Source organism: Mustela nivalis, assembly GCF_964662115.1.
Source record: "Mustela nivalis genome assembly, chromosome: 13".
Taxonomy (NCBI): domain Eukaryota; kingdom Metazoa; phylum Chordata; class Mammalia; order Carnivora; family Mustelidae; genus Mustela; species Mustela nivalis.
Genome location: NC_139032.1, coordinates 46,560,857 through 46,568,852, shown reverse-complemented (window position 1 = coordinate 46,568,852; position 7,996 = coordinate 46,560,857). Strand labels below are relative to the sequence as shown.

Here is a 7,996-nt window from a genome sequence, read left to right as displayed (position 1 = left end):
AAACTAGAGGCTTTTACTGCTAGGATAAATGAGGCAAAGGAGAGAATTAGTTATATAGAAGACCAGATGACAGAGAAGAAAGAAGCTGAGCAAAAGAGAGACAAACAATGACTAGACCACGAAGGGAGAATTCGGGAGATAAGTGAAACCGTAAGATGAAACAACATTAGTATAATTGGGATTCCAGAAGAAGAAGAAAGAGAGAGGGGAGCAGAAGGTATATTGGAGAGAAATATTGTAGAGAATTTCCCTAATATGGCAAAGGGAACAAGCATCAAAATCCCAGAGGCACAGAGAACTTCCCTCAAAATCAATAAGAACAGGTCCACACCCAATCAGCTAATAGTAAAATTTACAAGTCTTAGTGACAAAGAGAAAATCCTGAAAGCAGCAAGGGACAGGAAGTCTGTAACATACAATGGTAAAAATATTAGATTGGCAACAGACTTTCCACAGAGACCTGGCAGGCCAGAAAGAACTGGTGTGATATATTCTGAGCACTCAAGGAGAAGAACATGCAGCCAAGAATACTATATCCAGCTAGGCTATCATTGAAAATAGAAGGAGAGATAAAAGAAAACTTCCAGGACAAACAAAAACGAAAACAATTTGTAAACACCAAAACAGTTCTACAGGAAATATTGAAGGGGGTCCTCCAGGCAAAGAGAGAGCCCAAAAGTAGTAGACCAGAAAGGAACAGAGACAATATACAGTAAGAGTCACCCTACATGCAATACAGTGGCACTAAATTCATATCTCTCAATAGTTACCCTGAATGTAAATGAGCTAAATGCCCCAAGCAAAAGACACAGGGTATCAGAATGGATAAAAAAAAAAAAAAAAAAAAAACCATCAATATGTTGCCTACAAGAAACTCATTTGAGACCCAAAGACACCTCCATATTTAAAGTGAGGGGGTGGAAAATAATTTACTATGTTAATAGACATCAAAAGAAAACTGGGATGGCAATCCTTATATCAGATCGATTAGATTTCAAGACAAAGACTCTAATAAGAGATGAGGAAGGACACTATATCATACTCAAAGATCTAACAATTGGATGTATCTATGCCCCTAACATGGGAGCAACCAATTTTATATATCAATTAATAATAAAATCAAAGAAACACAGCGACAAGAATACAATAATAGTAGCGATCTTAACACTCCCCCTCACTGAAATGGATAGATCATCCAAGCAAAAGATCAACAAGGAAATAAAGGCCTTAAGTGACACACTAAACCAGAGGGGCATAACAGATATATTCAGAACATTCCATCTCAAAGCAAAAGAAAACACATTCTCCTCCAGTGCACATGGAACATTCTCCAGAATACATCACATCCTGGGTCCTAAATCAGGTCTCAACTGGTATCAAAAGATTGGGACCATTCCCTGATTACTTTCACACCACAATGCTCTGAAACTAGAACTCCATCACAAGAAGAAATTCTGAAAGAACCCAAATACATATAGACTAAAGTGCATCCATCTTAAGAATGAACGTGTCAACTGGGAAATTAAAAAAGAATTGAAAAAATTAATGGAAACAAATGATGATGAAAACACAATGGTACGAAATCTGGGCGACACAGCAAAGGCAGTTCTGAGAGGAAAATATATAGCGATACAAACCTTTCTCAAGAAACAAGAAAGGTCTCACATACACGACCTAACCCTACCCATAAAGGACCTGGAGAAAGAACAACAAGGGAAGCCTAAACCCAGCAGGAGAAGAGAAGTAATAAGATCAGAGCAGAAATCAATGAAATAGACACCAAAAAAAAAAAAAAATCGAACAGATTGATGAAACCAGGAGCTGGTTCTTTCAAAGAATGAATATGATTGATAAACCCCTGGGCCAGACTGATCAAAAAGAAAACAAAAAGGAACCAAATAAATTAAATCATGAATGAAAGAGGAGAGACCACAACCAACACGAAAGAAATACAAACAATTATAAGAACATATTATGAGCAACTATACGCCAGCAGATTTGACAATTTGACAATCTTCCAGTTTTGACAATCTGGAAGAAATGGATACATTCCCAGTGACATATAAACTACCACAACTGCACCAGAAAGAAGGAGAAAACCTGAACAGACCCATAACCAGTAAGTAGATTGAAGCAGTCATCAAAAATCTCCAAAGAAACAAAAACGCAGGGCCAGACGGCAACCCAGGGGAATTCTACCAAACATTTAAAGAAGAACTCATTCCTATTCTCCTGAAACTGCTCCAAAAAATAGAAATGGAAGGAAAACTTCCAAACTCATTTTATGAGGACAGCATTACCTTGATCCCAAAACCAGACAAGGACCCCATCAAAAAGAATTATAGACCAATATCCTTGACGAACACAGATGCGAAAATTCTCACCAAAACACTAGCTAATAGGATCCAACAGTACATTAAAAGAATGATTTACCATGACCAAGTGGGATTTAATCCTGAGCTGCAAGGTTGGTTCAACATCCGCAAATCAATCAATGTGATACAATACATTATGTGATACAATACATTACTAAAAGAAAGAACAAGAACCATATGATACTCTCAATTGATGCTGAAAAAGCATTGGACGAAGTACAGCACCCTTTCCTGTTCAAAATTCTTCAAAGTGTAGGGATAGAGGGTACATACCTCAATATCATCAAAGCCATCTATGAAAAACCCACTCCAAATATCATTCGCAGTGGAGAAAAACTGAGAGTATTTCCCCTAAGGTGAGGGAACACGGCAGGGATGTCCATAAACACTACTGCTATTGAACACAGTAGTAGAAGTCCTAGCCTCAGAATCAAGCAACAAAAAGAAATTAAAGGCATCCAAACTGGCAAAGAAGAACTCAAACTATCACTCTTTGCAGATGATATGATACTATATGTGGAAAACCCAAAAGACACCAGTCCAAATCTGCTAGAATTTGTATAGGAATTCAGTAATGTGTCAGGATATAAAATCAATGCACAGAAATCACTTGCATTTCTTTACACCAAAACAAGACAGAAGAAAGAGATATTAAGGAATCAATCCCGTTTACAATTTCGCCCAAAACCATAAGATACCTAGGAATATACTTAAGCAAAGAGGCAATGAATTCATATTGAATACTATAAAGTACTCATGAAAGAAACTGAGGAAGACACAAGGAAATGGAGAAATGTTCCACGCTCATGGATTGGAAGAAAAATATTGTGAAAATTTCTACACTACCTAAAGCAATCGACACATTTGATGCAATCCCTATCAAAAGCCCATCCATTTTTTTCAAAGAAATGGAACAAAGAATCTTACAATTATATGGAACCAGAAAAGACCTTGAATAGCCAGAGGAACACTGAAAAAGAAAGCCAAAGTGGGTGGCATCACAATTACAGACTTCAAAAGACATTAGATTTTTCTGCCAGTGAGATCTATGTTTGCGGCTGGCACTAGACTGACCCTCCTTCTTCGAACACATTGAAGGCTGCTGTCCTGTCAGGGTCACCCATGGTGGGGACACTACCATGGGCCACATCTGCCTAGAACAACTCTGTGCTCCCAGCGTCCACTTGAAGCGTCTCAGTCTGGGGAAGGACCCAGAGAGACAGTTGACTCGATGCTGCCCTACTGTCCTATTGTTTCACCTCCTGAGGATAAGTCACTAAACCAGTGACACTTCCCCATTTCCACTCTCCTTCCAGGTTCCCACACTGCTGCTGACTTCCAACACTTTCATGTTTCCAGAGTCAGCTGTGGTTTTCTAAGCAAAGGAGTGTCCTACTCCTGGTGTAACGAGAACTTAGGCAGCGCTCCAACACAGGCACAGTTGAGCTTCGGGATTCTTTGCTGAGGGGCCCTGGAATTAGCATGTTCCTGTGTGGGACCAGACATCTGGGGGCCTTGAGCTCCACAGCACAGGAATCAGCTGACAGGGAGGGTGAGGGAGGGCAAGTGGGCACTCTGGTTCCTGAAGCTGCCAAACCTTGGCTGTGTGTGGCCAATAGTGCAGGGTGATGTCTCCCAGCCTGAACTTGGACAACCAACGCTGAGCCCTGCCTCCTCTACCTCCCCTGGCAGGCTGAATAGCAATTCCTGGGGATGGAAAGTTGGTTGGGGTTGGGGCGCCTGGCTGGATCAATCCTTTAAGCATCAGCCGTGAGCTCAGGTCATCATCTCATGGTCCTATGATCGAGTCCTACATTAGGCTATTTGCTTAGTGGGGAGTGTGCTGCTCCATCAGACCAACCCCCTTACAGGCTCTGCCTCTCTGTCTCTCTCAAATAAAGAAATAATATCTTTAAAAAATGTTGGCAGGGATGTTTATTCCCCTCGCCCCTGCATTTGGTCTTTGCTGCTTCGTTCCACACATTCCAGTATTTAATAATCAATAACACTGGGATTGAAACCAACTATGGCGATAGGGGTTTTCAGGACAAGACTTATTCTTTGTCATAGACAGAGTAAGGAAACGGGTTTATGACAGCATTAGAATCTCTGGGTGTCCACAAGTAGGCTTTTTGTAGCTGGAAGGGACATCCTCAGGAAGGGGTCCCATTTTGGTCACCACCCTTGTCACATTTGGCCACCAGGGGGGGCCTCCCAAAGAGGGAGCTGCACTAGGCTACCCTTCAACCTGTTCTGCTTTCTGTTTCCTTTCAGCCACAGCTGCTATTCCATCACATTGGATGGAAATGGGAGCAAAGCCTCTCCAGCAGGTGGCTCTGCAAATCCTAGAGATTTCAATGCATTTTTGCTTTCTACTTGCTTTCTTGTGCTGCTCCTAGGAAAACCTTTAAGCTGAGATGACAGCAAAACAGAAAGCTGTTGTGTGAACAGGCTGAGACGTCAAGAGAGTGAATGCCAAGGGAGCTGTGGGGACTTCTGCCTTGGCAAGGAAGGTAACTGTTAGGACAGGGGAGTGTGTTCTGGAATGAGAATGGGGTGGTGGGTAGAGGGCAGGGTGGGTGCCAGAAGTTAAGGAAATAGCATGTTCTTCTGCACTTCCACTACATATTTATTCTCAACTCTCAGATGTTTGCAGAAGGCACTGGTGAAAAATAAAAACCCTTCTTGGCAATGGGGGATGAAATGGTCAGCCTTTTCTAGAATTCACAACAGAATTCCAGTTTGGGAGGCTGCCTCCTTTGCAAGTCAGGTGCTGCAGTGTAGGCCACACTGTTCCCAAGAATTTTGTAGGAGGAGACAAACAATATTCTCATACATAGCTGTCAGAATTAAGATAAGACCCTCGCTACCATATTTATGCCATTCCGTACGGAAGATGCACTGCTAGGTGCCTTTCAGTGCATGAGTTCAGGAATATTCATGCTATTTTGTCATCATTGTTAAACCTGCTTTTACTCCTGAATTATGCACAACTCACTATTGCTCCACGGATTTCCATGATTCATGTATTTTCAGCTGATTGGACCAATGATTTCTCATTGTTCTAAACATTAGGAGAGAAAATGCTTAACCAGGCTTCCCACCTTTATTTTTGAAGAAAGTCTGTCACTGTTTATGTGCAAGAGAATCTCGTGATGTGGATATCCACCAACCATTGTGGTATTCCAAAAATGAGGAAATACTAGCAGCGAGCAACAGAGAAGAATTCTTACCACATCAAACTCTCTAAAAAACAGCAATGGGGTATTATGCTGCTGTAGGAAACAGTGTCACAAGGAGGACTTAGGGAACCTAATAATTAAGCTGATAATTCTGGAAAACATGATTTTATCTGTAGTAATAGATAATTTGATGAAGGATTGAATGAGTTATCTATTCTTGCCAAGTGAATTCTTAAAGCCAAGAGGCTCACTGATGTGCAAGGAAGTAAGAACCAAGACAGGATAAACCACCGTCAGTAGTTCAGTCATGATGAAAAAGAAATACAACATTAAACATATTAACATGATTTGCAGAACATCGAATCCATGAAACCACTCAGGGAAAAAGAAATGACATAAAAGGGCAAACCATGCCCAGAATAACGAACCCCATTATTCCCAGATCCCCCGCAATATTCTTCTCCAAGTCAGATGCACTGACTTCTCTTATTCATGCTCCCACCTACTCCTGGGTGGTCTCTGCTTATGGATTCCACCAAACCGACTCTCAGGAAGGTCAGCAAAGACTTCTGTGTTTCTGAATCGCAGGTAGTTTCAATCCACATCTTCCAGGAATCCCCTGATGGTCTTTGAAGCACATTTACTTCCTTACAGACACTCACCAGCATCCTCCTTTATCCCTGTGCTGTATGGCCAAGAGTGCACCGTCTCCTTTGTGGCTCTTCTCTCTCGTCTTTCACTGGTTGAAGAGCCTCAGAATCAAGTTTTGTCTGTTTCTCACATGACACAGTCTCCCTGCATGACCACCTCTGTTTCTGGCTTTGCCTGCTAGATGTGGACCTCAGCCGTGGCGTTTCTTGTCAACTGCCAGCTCACCTGCCCCCGACACCGGACATACGTGTCTCCATGTCTGCCAGTGACCTGTCGAGGGGTCCGCAGATTTTCTGTGTGCACTTCCTGTGTGCTTCTACCTCTCTGCTCAGGCAGCAGGTGAGAGAAGTCACTTCCTTTCCTTCTTCATTAAAACACTAAATAGGAGGATGTTTTTAGATCCCGTCCCTACAGCAACCATATATATATATTCCTACAACCAAAGATGTAGACATCAGGATCTGTATTTATTATGTCCTGTAGCCTAAGGTCAACATGCAAGTTGTCTTAGAGAAAGTCAGTTGTCATTTCCAACGTTAATGCAGTATGACGGTAAATGCATTCTCCCGTCCAATTTCCAACAGAGTTACACAACCAGACTGGTGTGACTCTATGAAAACACTTTTGTCCTTAAAGTTCCATAAAGAAAAAATGATAAACTGATTACATATTATAAATATATTTTATTATATTCTGCTATATAAAGGTGCATATCATGTTATATGAAAACTGAATCTTATCAATATTTAAATAAATAAATATTTAAATAGATAAATAGACACGAGCAAGGTCATCGGTAAGCAACTACTACTTGTAAAGTTGACATGTTCTGAAAACACGTGACAAATTACTGTGTTCATGTCTTCACAACAGCAGAAATGAGAATCTCTGACACGGCAGAACTCCAGAATGTGTGATGTTATCAGTCAGAAGGAATCATTTCCATGTTGAAAGGGATGTCACTTCCCGCTCCTGAGTCTCTTACGTAAGGCTGTTGATGCATACAAGGGTTTCATGATCTCTGCTCGGACCATCTCCCAGGCACAAGGGCTGTATTGCTTCTCTTGCAGATAGAGGGAGATTCTCTGGAAGTAGTTCCTCAGGATGGAGTCCCCATTCACCAGGGGCAGCTCTCCCACCCCCACCTCCAGCAGAGGACAGGCTTCCAGGCGATCCAGCTGCTCAGAAAGTCCCGAGCACAATTCCTCCAGAAGGGTCATGTTCCAAGGAGCAGGTGTGGCCTCTGTGCAGAAGAGGTGGAAGGTCTTCTGGTTCGTCACATGGACGACAGAGAGGGCGTGAGCCTCCTGTAGCGCCTTGCGGTAAAACACCTCCTGGGGGAAGCCAAAGCTGTTTGTGTACCTGTCACAGGAGCTAGCAGACAGTCTCTTCATTTGTCGCAGGAGCATCAGGGCCCTCCAGTGCAGCAGGCCATGGTCCTGAGGCAGGTCACATCCCAGAGAGCCTAGGCAGTGGCAGCTGAGCACCACCAGGACCACCAAGAAGGAGCAGAACAGGGCCATCGGGGATCCTACCGATGCTGTTGGCCTGGCTGGGGTGGGCACGTCTGGGACCCGTGGCTCTAGTCCTCTGAACATCTTCTCCTGTGCGTGTGACTTAAGTAGGGGACACAGGAGTTTTCGATTTCTGAACGTTTCCCTTTCTTTCTACTTCTCTTTTTGCTTTCCTTTCTACACTTTCTCCTGGGTTGTAGAGCGTGGGTTTCTCAACCATTTCTTTTTCCTATTGCTGCCTCCTGTCACAGTCTTTTGAATATTTATGTATTTG

At 42.5% G+C, this 7,996-nt stretch overlaps 1 pseudogene across 1 annotated transcript; it reads right to left on the bottom strand.

Moving 5' to 3' along the window:
- Positions 1–6,871: 6,871 nt before the first annotated feature.
- LOC309846481 (interferon alpha-1/2 pseudogene) lies at positions 6,872–7,794 on the bottom strand (annotated as a pseudogene). The gene has a single exon. The product of its transcript is annotated as an interferon alpha-1/2 pseudogene (transcript).
- Between the last annotated feature and the right edge of the window lie 202 nt (positions 7,795–7,996).